This window comes from Microcaecilia unicolor, chromosome 2 (assembly GCF_901765095.1).
Source record: "Microcaecilia unicolor chromosome 2, aMicUni1.1, whole genome shotgun sequence".
NCBI classification, from domain to species: domain Eukaryota; kingdom Metazoa; phylum Chordata; class Amphibia; order Gymnophiona; family Siphonopidae; genus Microcaecilia; species Microcaecilia unicolor.
Window position 1 is genome coordinate 372,734,374 of NC_044032.1, and position 16,836 is coordinate 372,751,209.

The window sequence follows — 16,836 nt, forward strand, 5'->3', positions numbered from 1 at the left end:
TTGAACTGTGCAGTAATGCAAGATTTATGAGGCTCCTATGTACTATTTTGGAAGATGCGATGATTGAGATAAGGGTGCCTATATGTGTTTTTAATATACACTTTGGGGCACTTTGTTATTTCTGAGCACTTTTCACAAATATTTTACTTTTGAACAGTTTATGTGATTGTGTTATGCATTGTCTGTCCAAATATATCCATTTCAAAATTTGTATCTCCCAATTTTATTGAGTGTTAAATCTTAAAATGCCAAATACTTGGCTCCTCTTTGGCTCCACTTGTGCATACAGTTTTAGAAAATCTGGCTCTTAACATTTACACCAAGGCCGTTGAGAGACAAAACTGGGCCTGGGGCAAACAGCTCCCCCTGGGCCCGGGCCCACCCTGCCCTGCTTACTTATCCTGCTCCTGTGCGCAGCAAAATTCCCCAGGGCCTGGTGCTAGCATGGCTGTCCTGGTCTGTACGTGGCAGCGCCACAGAGCAGAGTCTTTCCTTCCTTCCTGCTGTGTCCAACAGACTGCCGCACACAGGAACAGGAGAGCAATGCTAGTGCTGGGCGGGGCCCCCCTTGGATGCCAGGCCCTGGGGAATTTTTCCCCCTGCCCCCTTTCAGCGGCCATAATTTACACCTGTGGGTAGAAGAATCTGATGCTTACACAATACAATACATGATTACAGTACAATTATTCTTATATTCAGCGAACACCTTGAGGTTCTATGCAGATAACAATAAGAGAGAACCAAGCATAACCTTGGGAATAACATCATTATAATACCAATCAATTCACACCTAACAAATTCTTTTTAAAAAGGAATGTCTTTAAAGTTTTCCAAAATAATAAATAATTTTGAATATTCCTAACATTCCAGGCTGCGTAAAGATAGTCTTGGAACTTAACTCCTTAGGGTCTGGAAAGTGCAATACATGAGATCTTGTAGTGTTCTGTTATCGATTGGTAAATGGATCAGTCTTGGCAAGTAAGTAGGTACTTGACCATAAAACTTTTTAAAAATCAAGACACAGGCTTTAAATTGTACCTTCACCTCCACAGGTAGCTAGTGCAAGTAATGGAGTGGTCATGCTTATAGGTAGAAAAAAAATCAAGCGAACCACTGTGTTCTGAATGGTCTGCAGTATCTTAGTAAATTCTTTTGACACCCCACATATAAAACATTGCAGTAGTCAAGAGATGATATTAATAAAGATTGCACCACTAAATCAAAAAGCTGTACAATCTAGAACAGGGGTGTCCAACCTCGGCCCTCACCAGGTTGGGTTTTTAGGATTTCCCCAATGAATATGCATAAGATCTATTTTCCAGGGCTGGTCTTAGGGAGCAGCGATGGGGCGGTCACACAAAATGTGCACTCCTGGGGGCCTGCGTCTCTGGCACGTCTGTCCTCCTGTTTCAGAACACATCCCTGCTCCGTACCTTAATGTGCATCCACATTTCAGTAGAGAGCATCAAGCAGCGACAGCTATTTTCATATCCTTTCAGCTGCTGAGTCCATAGCCTCCTCAATGCTGTGTCCTGCCCCCTTTTGAAGTCACTTCCTGCTTCCACAAGGGTGGGATGCAGCAGCGAGAAGGCTCTGGGCTTGGCAGCTGATGGGATATGAAAATTGCTACTGCTGTCTGCTGCTTTCTACTGAAACATTGCGGATGCACATCAAGGTACGGGGTGAGGTGGGGTCCCGAGAGCTCTAAACCTCCTTTTAAACTCTGATAAATTATGGGTTATAGTGGTGGGCGCAGGTGAGGGGGCATGGGCGGTGGCGGTGGGCGTGGCAGGGTGGGCTCAGGCGGGGGGCCTCACTGAACTGGTCCGCATAGGGCCCCGCATTTGCTAAGATCGGCCCTGGTCTTGTCCTTCAAGCATGTGGCTCGTCCTCCATCTACTTCCCCCTTTCTGTTGTGAGCTCGATTCGAGAGGCAGATAGTAGCAGATAAAGCCCAGAAAGATGATCGGGGCTGCCCTAGAGGTCTCCAAGGCTCACCATTGGCCCCCGGGCCTTGCACCGAAGAACACTAATATAGATCAAGTCTAAAATATCCAACCAAACTTCCTCTTCAATTATAGCACTTTTCATGCTACTCCCCCTTTCTATGCCCATCACATGGTTACCCCCTGCATGCCAGAGTGTGTTTATTTTTTGCCCAGGTGGGAAGTTAAACCCTGTTAGTGAGTATCATGATACAATTTGTAAATAAAGTGCATCTTTTTACTATTAATTTCTAGGTTTTACCATGCAGATGTTTTTCATAGTCAGCTAATTAAATTAATTACCTATCACTTTCACATCCTTGATACATTCATTTTTAATTAGCTTATTCAGAAACTGAGTCATTCAGTAATAACTGAGCAGGGTTTCCTATGTTTAAAAGAATGATTAAGGATACAGTTTTTAAAGGTCTTGAATATTTTTGCTGTCTTGGCAAACCTTTGTTAAAAAATAATTGCCAGCATTATAGAGAAAAGTCTGCCTATTTTGGAAAAGTTAAGGCTCAAACTTTTGGAGATCTTTCTTTTATTAATGTTTCCATTTTGTGCAGACCGCTAAATGAATGAGCCCAGGAAGACCATAATGTGCTTAATATTCTAACCCCTGAAGCTTCTGTTAGGCTGTTTGGCATATAGAATACAGAGAAACTAATTTACATTCTTCCTGGACTGATCTAGCATCCCCCCACCCCCCACCCCAGAGAACCTTGCGGGTGTTGAAGGATTGGAAAATCCTATCCATGTGAAAACATAGGGGAAAAGCATAACAAGAAGGGGGAAGATTTTATCACAAGTATTCTTTCATAATTAAAATTCTGTCTATTATACATTCCTCATTTCATGTTCTCGGAATACATTTGAAACTTCTTTCAAACGAGTTGTCAGGGTGTCCCAGGAGGGTTGGAGACTTGTTCATTTTGAACTTAATACCTGGTTTGAAAGCAGCTTCCATGATCCCTGGTTTTGAAACTTAAGTGCAACCCACATGGAGCCTGCATCTATTGTGAGTGTATTGATGACTCTAGCTTGAATGTTTGGACACATTTCAGCAAATTTCTGCTATGTCATTGTCAGGGGCATAGCCAGACTTGCGTGGGAGGGGGGTCCACAGCTCGAGGGGAGGGGGCACATTTTAGCCCCCCCTGCCGCCACCCCCCTCCCGCCGCGAACCCTCCCCCGCCGCCACCTACCTTCCGTTTTGCTGGCGGGGGACCCCACTCCCCGCCAGCTGACATCCTCTCCCGTAGAACGCAGCGGCACTGTCTGGCAGAGAAAGTCTTCTTCTTTGCATGCTGACGTCCTGCACGTTGTACGTGCAGGACGTCAGACTCAGAGAACAGAACTGTTCTCTGAGGATGTCAGCATGCAGCCCCTCTTATGCTCCGCGCATATGGACACCCCTTGCGTTTACTCTCTATGCTATTTATGCGCTTCCTACAGAATAGCACTCAGTTGATTTGCTGCTACTTCTGTGTGCAAGTGCCAGTTTCATATATATTTATGTGCATGAATGGCTTGTAACTGTGAGTTCCCTGTCAAAGAATTGGCCTTTATTACTCCAAGGTCTGTCTCCTGGTCAGTGCTTAGCAGCATCTCTCCCTGATCACATACAGTTCTTTTAGATTTTGGCATCCCAGATGCATGACTTTGCACTTCCTTGCACTGAATCTTAACTTCCAAGCAGCTGACCACTTTCAAGGCTTTTTAAGGTCATTGCACATTCTGTTTCTTCAGGGTGTACTCTCTATTACAGATCTATGTGCCATTTGCAGAAAGACACTTTCCCATGTAACCTTTCCACAACATCACTCACTAAGATACTGAACAGAACTGGCCCCAGGACCAATCCCTGGGCACTCCACTAATTGTCTTTCTCTCCTCAGAGTGAATTCCATTTAACGCTGCCCTCCATCATCTATCACTCAACCAATTTCTAATCCAGTCCATCACCTTGTGACCCACCCCTGGGCTGCTCAGTTCATTAATGAGCCTCCTGTCTGGGACAGCATTGAAAGCCTTGCTGAAATCTAAGTAAACTACATCCAGCACATGTCCGCCATTTAATTCTCCAGTCACCTAATCAAAGACATCAGAGTAGTTTGACATGGGAAGGATTTTAAGTGGAGAAGGCACTTTCAATGCAGACTGCATTATTTTAAGTGCTCCCCAACCGCCTCCCCCCACCCCCAAGCATCCATAGAGTCCAGTTAGTACAATGAGAAGCCCAAGCAGAATATTCAGTATGGAAAATCAGGAATAGTTCAAAAACAAGCACTTAAATGGCAAGCAGGGGGAAAACAAAGCAGAGAGAATGACACAAACAGTTACTCTGTCTGGAACCTAGTAGGCATATACTCTGTGGGCCAGATTTCGTAAATCTCACTGTTATAATTCTTGCTAATTTTGGACACAAACAATTACCCCTGCCAAAAGCTGTGAATGTAACATTCATATGCATAAGTGCAGGTGGGGTGCTAAGTGGTATTGTACGAGCTAAGGGGGTTCTGTTACTAGAGTGCGCCAAAAAATGGCCTTCACTGTTGTAGATGCGTGTATTGGACGCACGCAGGTCCATTTTTCAGTGCGGCCTTCCAAAAAGGCCCCCTTTTTTGGGCCGAAAATGGACGTGCGGCAAAATGAAAATTGGCGCACGTCCATTTTGGGCCTGAGAACCTACCGCCACCCATTCACTTAGCGGTAAGGTCTCACGCGTTAACTGGGCAGTAATCGTCAGTGAACATACAATGCCGATTACCGCCCAGTGCTGGAAAATTTCACACACAAAATGAAATGAACCACCCGGGTCACACGGTAGCTGGGTGGTAGTTCCAAATTTGCGCTCATTGGGCGCACATAGGTGCCTACGTGGCTTAGTAAAAGGGCCCCTAAGTGCACAACCACATACCACATAAGTGCAAGGGGATGTATATGTGGTCGGAGCATGGGTAGGGGATGGATGGATCCCAAACTTAGGCACATGGAGGTAGATTCAATAAATGGTTCTTAAAGCTAGACTAATGTAATTAAGAAGACTGTTTACTACAAGTCAGTTGGACCATGGTTAAGTTCCTTTCAATAAAACAACACAGAGAGGGTCCAAAGTACCCAACAGGGTCCAGAAAACAAAAAGAAGCATGAAGAACCTTCAGAAAGGGACACAATTTCTTTAATGGTTTAACTTGAAAAACAGTCTTCAACTAATGACCCGACACGGGCCATGTTTTGGCGCACAGCGCCTGCGTCAGGGATCATATGTGATGTGACATCCAATAGATTCAGTGTGCAGTGACGGGATTTATCCCCATGCACACTCCTAGGTTGTCTCTCAATTCGTGTGAAGCAAAGACTGTCCCTTAGTACTATCACTTCACATGCATTGAGAGATAACCTAGGAGTGTGCATGGGGATAAGTCCCATCACTGCACATTGAATCTATTAGATGTCACATCACATTTGATCCTTGACGCAGGCGCTGTGTGCTAAAACATGGCCCATGTTGGGTCACTAGTTGAAGACTGTTTTTCAAGTTAAACCATTAAAGAAATTGTGTCCCATTTTTGAAGGCTCTTGGTGCTTCTTTTTGTTTTGTATGTTCATTTCAATGAAATCTATATTTAAATAAAGCAAGCCTCAATTGCCCGGGGTGAGATTACATATTATCAAACACCCCTCATCGGGCATCTCATCACAGGCTTACAACCAAACCTAGAAAAAGATGTCAGGATGTTCCGTACTAAGCTAGTATTCTGTAAAGGACGCTTTGTGCGCTGTGACCTGTATTGAATACTAGCTTTGCATACCTTTGGGCGTGAGCACTTATGCCTGCCAAAGGCTTGTGTAAATGCTTGTGCCAAACTAATGGCAGTTAGGCACCCGAATACAGGTATTTTATAACATCGCACCTAAATTCTGGGAATGCCTAAGCCCCTACTGTGGTCACACCTGCTTTAGACTTGTGCGCTATGAGCACTGGCGTACCAAGGGCGGGGCGGTGGGGGCGGTCCACCCCGGGTGCATGCTGCTGGAGGGTGCAGAGAGCAGCCAAGCACCTGTCGGCTCCGCTGGTTCCCTGCTCCCTCTGCCCCGGAACAGGTTACTTCCTGTTCTGGTGCAGAGGGAGCAGGGAGCCGACAGGCACGCGGTTGCTCTCTGCACCCTCCAGCAGCCAAGAATGCACCCGGGATGCACCAGGGGGGTGTCATTGCGCCAGGTGGGGTGTCATGCTGCACACGGGGGGGAGGGGGTGCTGCGGTGATCCGTCCCGGGTGCCAGCCAACCTAGGATCGCCGCTGGCTATGAGATTTAGGTGTGTATGTTACAGAATAGGTTTATTTATTTATTTGTTACATTTGTACCCCACATTTTCCCTCCTATTTGCAGGCTCAATATGGCTTACATAGTAGCGTAAAGGCATTCGCCAAGTCCGGTTGAGAAACAAATACAAGGTTATGCTGTGGTCGAATGAGGAGGGAGGGAGTGGAGATTGTATATTGTCCAGTACGATCATTGGTATTGCTGTGTTGCCTGGTGTGGGGGTTTACGTTGGATTGGTGGGGTAAGCCTTTTTGAAGAGGTTGGTTTTTAGTGATTTCCTGAAGTTTAGGTGGTCATGGATTGTTTTCACAGTTTTTGAAAATTCTGATTGCATTATCAACAGAGAGACCAAAGCAATTAAGAGGAAATAACAAGAAAATGAAACCAAACCCAGAATAGAAGCCCCATAGGGCTACCTTTGCAGAACTGACGATATGCAGACAGGCGGCAGACCTAGGACCCAAGAATCTGCAGAATTCCTCAGTCTTCTGTGGTGGGTCTTGGAGTGGTCTTATAGGAGACAAGGAAAGGTAACAAATAAGAACAAAATTCACCTTATTAGGGCAGATCTGTGCATTAACTCGTAATTACTGCCAATCAAGTGCTTATTAACACCAGTTGTTCATTGTTAGCACTTGGGGCCCTCTTTACAAATGCGCGCTAGCATTTTTAGCACAGTAACTGTGTAGATGCCCATGATATTCCCATGGGCATCTATACAGCTAGCGAGCGCTTAAAACGCTGGTTTGCCTTTGTAAACAGGGCACTTAATTAGCTAATTAGTTTATGCACAGCCAACTTTGGGCAGCCTTTACTGAATTCCCCTCATAACTTACAGAATACTATAAATGATGCACTGAAGTGCAACATTTATGTGCTAACATTGACACATGCCTTTTCACGTGGCTTAAGTGATAACACTTAAATGGTCGTGCACAAATGCCAACTTACAGCTATAATGGGATCTGAGTGCCCAGAAGCCATTATAAAATTCGAACTTAATGCCCTGCATTTTATTTTATTTTTTATTTATCTATACCTTTATAAGTACAGTATCAACAGGACAATAATGTACAAGAATGGATTCAACGTACAACTTTGAATTAAAAAGGAAAATTAACAAGCCCACATCAAGGGAGATAGCTTTACCAATCAAAATGAAATATCAAGGAAAAGATAATTAGGATAGTGCCACTGTACCCGTCAAGCTGAGTGGGTGTCTTCCAAATGCATTGCTACCAGTAGGGGTTGGTGCTTAAATATTGTGTTTTCAATCGCTTAGGGACAGACAGGTTCCCTGACGTCCTGCAGAACTTGCCTGTCCCTCACTATTGAAACTGTGAGAGATGGAATCCAAAGTACATCGAAAGGGAAAGGGAAATGATATACTGCCTTTCTGAGGTTTTTTACAACTACATTCAAAGCGGTTTACATATATTCAGGTATTTATTTTGTACCAGGGGCAATGGAGGGTTAAGTGACTTGCCCAGAGTCACAAGGAGTTGCAGTGGGAATTGAACTCAGTTCCCCAGGGTCAAAGTCCACTGCACTAACCACTAGGCTACTCCTCCACTAACAACATTCTATGTAGAAGCCTGCCCTTGCAGATCAGCAATGCAGCCGCCAGGCTTCTGATTCTGTGAGTCTGACGTCCTGCACGTATGTGCAGGACGTCAGACTCACAGAAACAGAAGCCTGCGCAGCCGCGTTGCTACATGGAATGTTGCTAGTGGAATAGCAACATTCCATGTAGAATTTCAAATAGGGAAAGGGAAATGGGACTTGATATACTGCCTTTCTGAGGTTTTTGCAACTACATTCAAAGCGGTTTACATATATTCAGGTACTTATTTTGTACCAGGGGCAATGGAGGGTTAAGTGACTTGCCCAGAGTCACAAGCAGCTGCAGAGGGAATCAAACTCATTTCCCCAGGATCAAAGTTCACTGCACTAACCACTAGGCTACTCTTCCACTGAAGAGGAGCAACAAACCAACAAAAGCACAAGGAGCTTTCATGAGTGTGGGCATCAACTCAGTATTTTATTAACCATCCCCAACCCAGCTTTTACCTAGTGATTGTAGTGCTATAGCAGTGCGTTTTACAGCATGGGAGAATTTTTGGCACTTTTATCTCTGTACCTGTGCCATTTGTTGGCGTCTTTTCTGTGTATTAAGATTAAGCACTCTACACTGATTGGTTGATACCCTTGGTTTTGTGACCGTTGCAAGACCCAGTGGTGTAGCTACGGGGGACCTGTCCCCCCAAAACTGGCTCTGTGCCCCTGGTTTGACTGGCGGGGGTCCAAACCCACACCAGCTGAAGTGTTTTTTCCAGTGCTGGTCTCCGGCACTGCTGCATTTCCTGCCCTGCTCTCTCTTCCCCTCACATCTGGCACACTCGTTTTAGTGAAACTGAGCATGTGTGCACGCTTAACTTCATTCAAACAAGCATGCTAGACATAACATGAGGAGAAGAGAGAACAGGGCAGGAAATGCAGCGGCGCCAGAGACCAGCGCTGGAAAACGTGCTTCAGCTGGCAGGGGTTGGGAAACCCCACCAGCCAAGGCATGTGTGGTAGCAGTGGCGATGGCAGTGGTGCGTCAGGTTTGAGCAGCAGTAGCAGCGGCGGTGGGTGGGTGGCAGCAGGGTGGCGGTGGGTGGGGGGGGGCAGCAAGGTGGTGGTGGGGAGGTGGACCAAAATGTGACCCCTCACTTTGGGCTCTGGGCCCCTCCCATCTCGAGGTCTGGCTATGCCCCTGGCAAGACCCCTGACGCAAGCAGCTTTGCCGAAACATAGACCGAGTCAGGTCTGATTAATAAAATACTGAGCTGATGCCCCCCACTCTTGAAAACTCCTTGTGCTTTTCTTGGTTTATTGTCCCTCGCCAATGTGATAGTGAAACAGCAGCTCCCACTGATGGAGGACTCCTGCTCAGCTTAGAGGGAACATGGATAGTGCCCTGCATTTTGGAGCCCAAATTTCAGCTATATTTGTAAGAATACCTCCCTAGTGGTTTGAATTTTAAAGTAATTTAAGACTAGAAGCTATCAGAATTTATTACTTTCAGTACCCTAATAAAAGTGTAGCATTCCATTGCTTGATAGTTAACTTAATGGAGCAGTTTCCTTTCATTAAGAGCTAACTTGGATTAGTAAATAGGCTTCTTAATAAAGATACTACATTCTATTACTCATTCTTTGTCACTTTCAGATCTACTTTATATATCATTGGCACACACCTGAACTGTCATTTTCTTTTATTTTATGTGAAGGGATTCACATAGTAGAGAGAGCACAGTACTGCATTAACAATGAACATTCGTAAACATGCATTTGGTTCGCTAGTCCAACTGTAAAAGTTTAGACCACGTTAAATTGATGTAACGTGTGTTAATCTATGAAATAAGGTGCATTAAGTCAATGTTTGTTAAAATGTGATGGCATGTGTTTAAAAAATGTTTTATATTAAAACAAACATCTGAAACAAAATTCAAAAATCTGGAAAAAAACAAACCCGAGAATGACCGAAATGCACTGTAAACTTTTTCGGTCCACATCTCTGTGCTTTTAGTGGGGAGGTTTATTTGCCATTCTTAAATATTCTGAATGTAGTTACATAAGTTCTTTAATTCTTCAAAATACTTTGGAAGTAAGACTAATATAAAAAGAATATGATAGCAACAATGGAATCATGACACGCGTAGTATATTAAAATGTTTAACTTCTTTCTACATTATCAAAATGAACCTAACAAATCTCTGTATTCTCAATGAAATATATTTATCTATTCTTTTTTTCCTTTTCTGCACTATCATGCCTTTTTGCTTGATTGCTAAATTCACCATTGATGGGCTGTTGTTTGAAATGAATGTCATTAGCTGATAATAGTGACCAATATCGGGAAAGAATACACGAGAGTGCAAACTTACATGCTCAAATCTTCATCTAGCGTGCAAATTTGGGCGTGTAGGTTATTGGATATTGGAATTAACAACCAGTTATTGGCTGTAATTGGCTTTAATTGTTTCTAATTGGCACCAGTCCTTGGCCACTATTCTATAAGCTACTTGATCAATTCCCCCACATACCCATAGCCTGCCCATGCCTCCCCCACGTGTACACCCCCTCACAGTTATATGCTAAGTGACTTTGACATAGTGCCTAGCTCTTATGCACATAATTGCCAATTATTGGTGCCTCTGACAGTGTAAGTGTTATTACTGCATAAACTGTTTTTTCACGCTTTGAGAACAGTGACGCTCACACTCTCATCAAGAAGCTCAGAAGTTTTTTTCTCAGTTTTCTTAAGGTGTTGTTAGAGAAATCCAGTGTTTGCACAAGACTCTCCTTATGAGAACCAATAGCACTTTGCCATACAGGGACTCCTGAGGCAGGCCTGAACGGCCGAAACACGACTCATGTCGAGTCCAGTTTTTTAAGAATAAACTCTTGCTGTGAACATTTTTCTGAGTCCAGTAGAAGTTTGTTTGGCGTCATCCATCTTGTCACCTTTGCTGTGTTCTTTTCTTGGTTTTTCCATTGCGGAGGTCCGCTTTCTTTTGTGTTTGCCATTACTGCATAAACTACACATACACTTTATAGTAGGCATCGAATTACAGACTGAAGGGGAACTGTGCACATAGGGGAGAATAGGAGAGAATTCTACAAATGGCACACAAAATTAGGCCAAGGAGAACAGCAGAGGTGGTCTAGGAAAGAAGTAAACAAACAAGGGTTCACAACCAGACTTTTATTGAAGAATGACTCTACTTGGCCAGGTTTCTGTATTAGCCTTCATCAGGTTTCATCACAATCTCCTTCTGGTGTAGAGAAGCCACTGTGTTACAATGGTGTGTGATTGTTTTATGAACCCTCGTTTATTTACCTCTTTCCTGGTCCGCCTCTGCTGTTCTCCTTGGACTTGTCTGTGCAGAGGTTTTCTCCTTTTTCCTTTGCTCAAAAATAGGCACCGGGAAGATCCCCAGTAAGATAGTATTCCGCAAAGGGCACACGCCCGTCATGGAATACTAGCTTAGTGCTGATCTGGTGCTCAACTATGGGCCTGGCACTTAACCCTGCTGAAACCTGATGTAAATGCTGGTGCACAACTAATGGTAGTTGGGCGTGTAAATGACCCTATTCTATATCATTTTGCCTAACTTCTGGGAATACATCTTGATCTGTTGATGCCCCTCCCATGGCCATGGCCCTCTCAAGTTGCGCGCTATAAAATGTAGATGAGCATGTTGTAGAACAAGGCGCAGGGCAGATTTGCCCGTAAACCCAAATGAATGCCACTTAACACCAATTATTGATTGTTAACAGCTCATCAATTAGTTTACGTGCGGATCCGCGCCCAAATTTTGGCAACCTATGTAGAATCCGAAGGATAGTGTGCACTGTTAATGATATTCATTTGAAAATGAAAAGCAGAAGACAGAAAAAAGAACATGGAAAATTTCTAGCTGTTCATCCTGAAAATTCACTATCACCATCTTCATTATTAGTGTTTCACTTTCAGAGTCTGCTCAAATTTCAGTTTCCTGGCACTGGTATCCTAGCTGACAACTCAAAATTATGTCAGCATATCAACCAGGCCACTGTCGATAAAATCCTAATGCCTTTATATGGTATCCTTATGGCATTTGCCCGCCTAGCTTATAAATTATGCTGAATGATGATATGTGTGGCACATCCTGTTTCTGGCATCTCGACATTTTCATTTTATTGGGCATGGCCTGCCTGATTAGACTAGCTTTAATAGCCACTGGAAACATAAAAACCATCACCCAGAGAAGAAAAACAGTCCTTTTAAAGAAATGAAAATCTATGTAGTATATAGTCGTAGTTTACGGAAAATTTCATGCTTGATCTTTAATATTGATATAAGCCTGAAATTTACTCTGCTTTTGATTAAAAAAACAAGCGATTGAAGGTCTGTGAATGATACCACTCTGTGCTTTACTTTAAATATACCCTGCATCTTCATTTGTTTTTCTAAGGAAACATTTGTCTATTAAACGAAGACAACTTTCTATTCTTTTGTGGTCCTTCTTGTCATAATATAGTCTAGTTTGGGGATAGCTTCCTTATTTGTTCTGAGATTGAGGCTCAGTAAGAGAATGTTGCTGTTAGACTACACTCAAAGAGTTTTGTTCATTGTTTAGGATGGGCATAAATTAGGAGCCCTTTTATTAAACTGTGTCAAGGAGCTAGCGTGGGTTTCACTGGGTGATAAACGTTGGCACTGACCCATGCTAACATTTACCATATGATAAGACATACTGCTTGGTAAAAATGCTGTGCTAACTACTTCACACAGCAATGGCCATGATTGGGCAGAGCGGGGCTGTAATCTGTCCTGACAGCTACATGCGCTATCTGTCCAGACTGTCAAGAGGAGGTGGTAAGCGCTGCAGCACTACCACCAGTCTTGTAGTTCATGATAAGGTGGAGCAGGCCGAAGAAGTAAAATGGCAGGCGGCCATTCCTGCAGTGATGGAACTCCCCAACATTCACCCGATATCCAAAGTCTCCTCCAATAGCCGTTTCTCAGCATCCCTCTCCACTTATGTGATCACCTTCACTATTCTCACCACTCCTACAATCAAACCCCGCCCCTGACATCAGCTCACCCCTGTGAGGCAAACCCCACCCCTCAATCCTAACTCTCCACCCACCCCAACCCTTCTCCAATGAAGCTTAGTGGCAGCAATTTACTTTGCTGCCGCCTGATTTGGCACCTTCCCTCAAAATGGCGCCTCTACCCCTAGTGGTAATTTCATAGAATTACCACTGGGGGACATCCTATATGGAAAGGTTTCAGCCTAGCGGTAGTCTCGCAAGAGCCCTTCATCGATCCCACTGTGTATTAGATGTGGCAGTACACAGTAACTGACTGCAAAATCTTATTACACTTTAGTAAATAAGACCCTAAACACAAAAACAAGTAAACAGTTCTTTTCAAGTGTGATTGCCAGGGTGGCTTTCGTCTTGAGCTTGACCTTCTTCAATTACTGCCATAAAGAGAAGAAAATGAAATGCTACCATCTCCAGTAGTCATACATGCCAGACATCTGCATGCACCCATTTGGAGCGCATGTCTCAGTAATTACATACCCACAATAAAACCCATTTGTGTTAAGTATCCATTACTCCTGGGGTAATTCTCCACAAAAAAAATTTGAAAATTCTGCACAGAAATTTTCAAAATTCTGTGCATGGATTTTCAAAATTCTGCAATAGATCGATAGATAGGCAAATGTATTTATTTATTTGTTCTTATATCCCACATTATCTGAAAATTAATTTCAGTTCAATGTGGCTTACATTTAATGGAACTCAATGCCATTCACAGTATAATGAATAAAGGTACTGTTAACAAGAATCAGTCATACATATACAATTCTCCAATATATGCCATAAGGGCTAGTATTGGACAATGGAGTGGAGGAGTAGCCTAGTGGGTAGTACTGTGGCCTGAGAACTAGGGAAACTGGGTTCAGTCCCAACTGTAGCTCCTTGTGACTCTGACCAAGTCACATAACCCTCCATTGTCCCAGGTAGAAAATAAGTACTTGTATATAGCATGCAACTTGTTTTGATTGTAACCACAGAAAGACGGTATATCAAATCTCATCTCCCCTAATCTGATACGCAAATAGTTCATACATTTAGGTGGTAAGTGGATAGCAATAGGAGTGTACTACCATCCACCTGTTCAGGATGAACAGTGGAATGACATACAGATAGATACTTTTGTGATTGTGTATATGTGTATATATGTAGAATACCTTCATCATAAAAAGCTGGTTCTCCTTACCCCCCAGGTCTGACACCCACAACTTTCTCATGTCCCAGCTTTGCTAGAAATCCACCCTAGGCTTGATTTCTCTCTTCCTGCAGGTTCAGTGCTAAGATAATAACTACTACACCCCTAAATGTCCAGTATCACAATCATGTGTATACACATCTGAGAGAACAAAGGGGTAAATCAAAGAAAGAAAAAACCCAGCAGATGGTGTGAAAAACTGCTAGGGAAGGAGTGAAGAAACAGACTGAGTAAAGAACCAAGTCTTAAGAGCAGCTTTAAACTTGACAAAGGAATTCTGCACTTGAAGATCCAGGGGGAGAGCAGCTAAAGGGAGAGGGATGTGTTGAAAGAGTTGTACAGATCTGCTGCTAGTAAATTGTTGTATTTATACCAAAGCTCATCAAAAATGATTTGAGAGGCATGAAATTGCAAATTTTGAATCACAAGTATTAATGAAAAAAGAACCTTCGAGGTCCTTCACACCAAAGGAACTTTAAAACCCTACATATTTTGTAAAAATGATGAGGGTTAGTTCTGCCATATTTTGACCAGACAGTAATTTGTATTGGCTAGATGTGTGCAGGGGCGGTAAAGGTCACTCTATTAGTTTCCTGGTGTTCCACTGCAGTAAAATAATGAAAAAAATCAGAGCCAGACCCCACCACCTCTAGCCGAGAGGGCACAGGAAATGAAACAGAATATTGCCAGACACCCTGCACTTGCAAACAGGTCTTTAAAGCTGACAAGATGTCAGGGTGGTGGAACAAAAGCAGATTCCTTCCTCGTGCTGGGCAAATATAGGACTCTGTAAGATCTAGCCAGGTACCTGCATTATGTGCCCTTCAGCAGATCTGATGATTTAAAATGACATACGAGAAATAATAATTTAAAAAAATGAACAATGCAGACTCGGTAATTGATTTCAGCTGCATGCCTTCCTGAAGACAAAGAAAGTTGATTTAGTGGTGATAATATCTGGAAAGAGGTTTTTAGTCAGGTGTCCCTTTTTTCTTACAGGTTCTTGCGTGTCAGAATCGCAGCATGCTCAGCACATAAAAATAACAGAAGGTTTCACTTTTGTAACCTTGGAGCCTGTGAACTATGACTATCAAGTTTCCATAGCTTAATAGGAGCATCAGACATGATATAGTAGGTTATAATTGTGGCTGGAGAAATACGTTTGAATGCAGGCATGCTGTACTGGCAAATGAAAAACAGGTGGGTTGAGGATTTGGAATGGGGGAAGGAAGTTTCTTGCAAGATGTAAGGTAGGAATGCACATCCGTTCAGCTATCTTGTGGCTACCCTTCACGAGTCAACATGACTTCAACATGTAATGCTGTCAAGTTGGAATTCTAATGGTCTCCTGGGAAAGATGATTTCACTGCTTTAGTGGTGGGGTATGGCATATGCTATCCAAGCCTGCTCACTTAGGCTAAATTTACAAAATACCTTCAAATCTGTTCAACACAGAACACCCAGGGATACACATGGAGGGAGCTGCTGATGGTGGTGGCTGCAACAGCTGGTGAGAGCAAGACTTTGCAGTGGGTAAAACTTGACATTTCTCTAACCTGTAGAAGTGAGTTATTTGCTGAAGGGGTGTGATAGAGTGTTAAAGTACATCTTTTGCTGAATGCACGTGATAAAATTTAGGGGTGGTAATTTTTCATTAATCAATTTACCTAGGCACATTGGCTAAAAACAAATCATGGGTAAAATGAAGTAATGAAATACATATTTTTACACTCAGAAAAGGTAGATTCAGATGTGGAATTATGTCAGGGAGGCAATAATGTATATAATTCTATATTTTACAGACTACAATAGGAAGTTATCAATGTGGGATACTGTTAAGATGTGTGTTTTTACTATTGTAGTAACATAGTAAATGACGGTGGATAAAGACCTGTGCGGTCCATCCAGTCTGCCCAACAAGATAAACTCATTTTACATGGTATGTTATATATGTGTGCCCGAGTTTGATTTGTCCCTGCCTTTCTCAGGGCACAGACCGTAAAAGTCTGCCCAGCACTGTTCCTGTAATAAAAGTTCTGAAGCTAACGTTGAAGCCCTGTAAAATGTACACTCCAGCCCATCCATATCTATCCAGCCACGATCAGGGCGCAGACGTAGAAGTCCGCCCAGCACTGTTTTTTCTCTCCAATTATTGGCGTTGCCACCCAGTCTCTGCTAAGATTCCGTGGATCCATTCCTTCTAAACAGGATTCCTTTGTGTTTATCCCACGCATGTTTGAATTCCATTACTGTTTTTATCTCTACCACCTCCTGCGGGAGGGCATTCCACATTATCTCCAGTCTCATTGCATAAAATGGGACCTGTGCTAAAATAGCACTTTAGTGGTAAAATAACACATCTTAACAGTAGCCCACGATGATAACTGAACTCCTTCATGTGTTATTTGAAAGGGAAAATGTACCCACCAACAGCGCAGAGGCCGATCTCTGAAGCTAATTTGCTTTTTGAATTTTCAAAAGGAAATTGTGATTGTATATACCCATGGATTTTGAAACTGTGCTGGCTGTTTTGAACAGTGTCGCTTGGAAGTACCTTTTTTTGTAAAGGGGAGTGTGATAGAGCTTACGTTCTTTGCTGAGGGAAGTGTGAGAGAACTGAATCTTTGATTGCTGGCAGTTCAAAGGTCTTTGTTTTTCTCACCTGTCTCCCATTTTCCATTGTTGC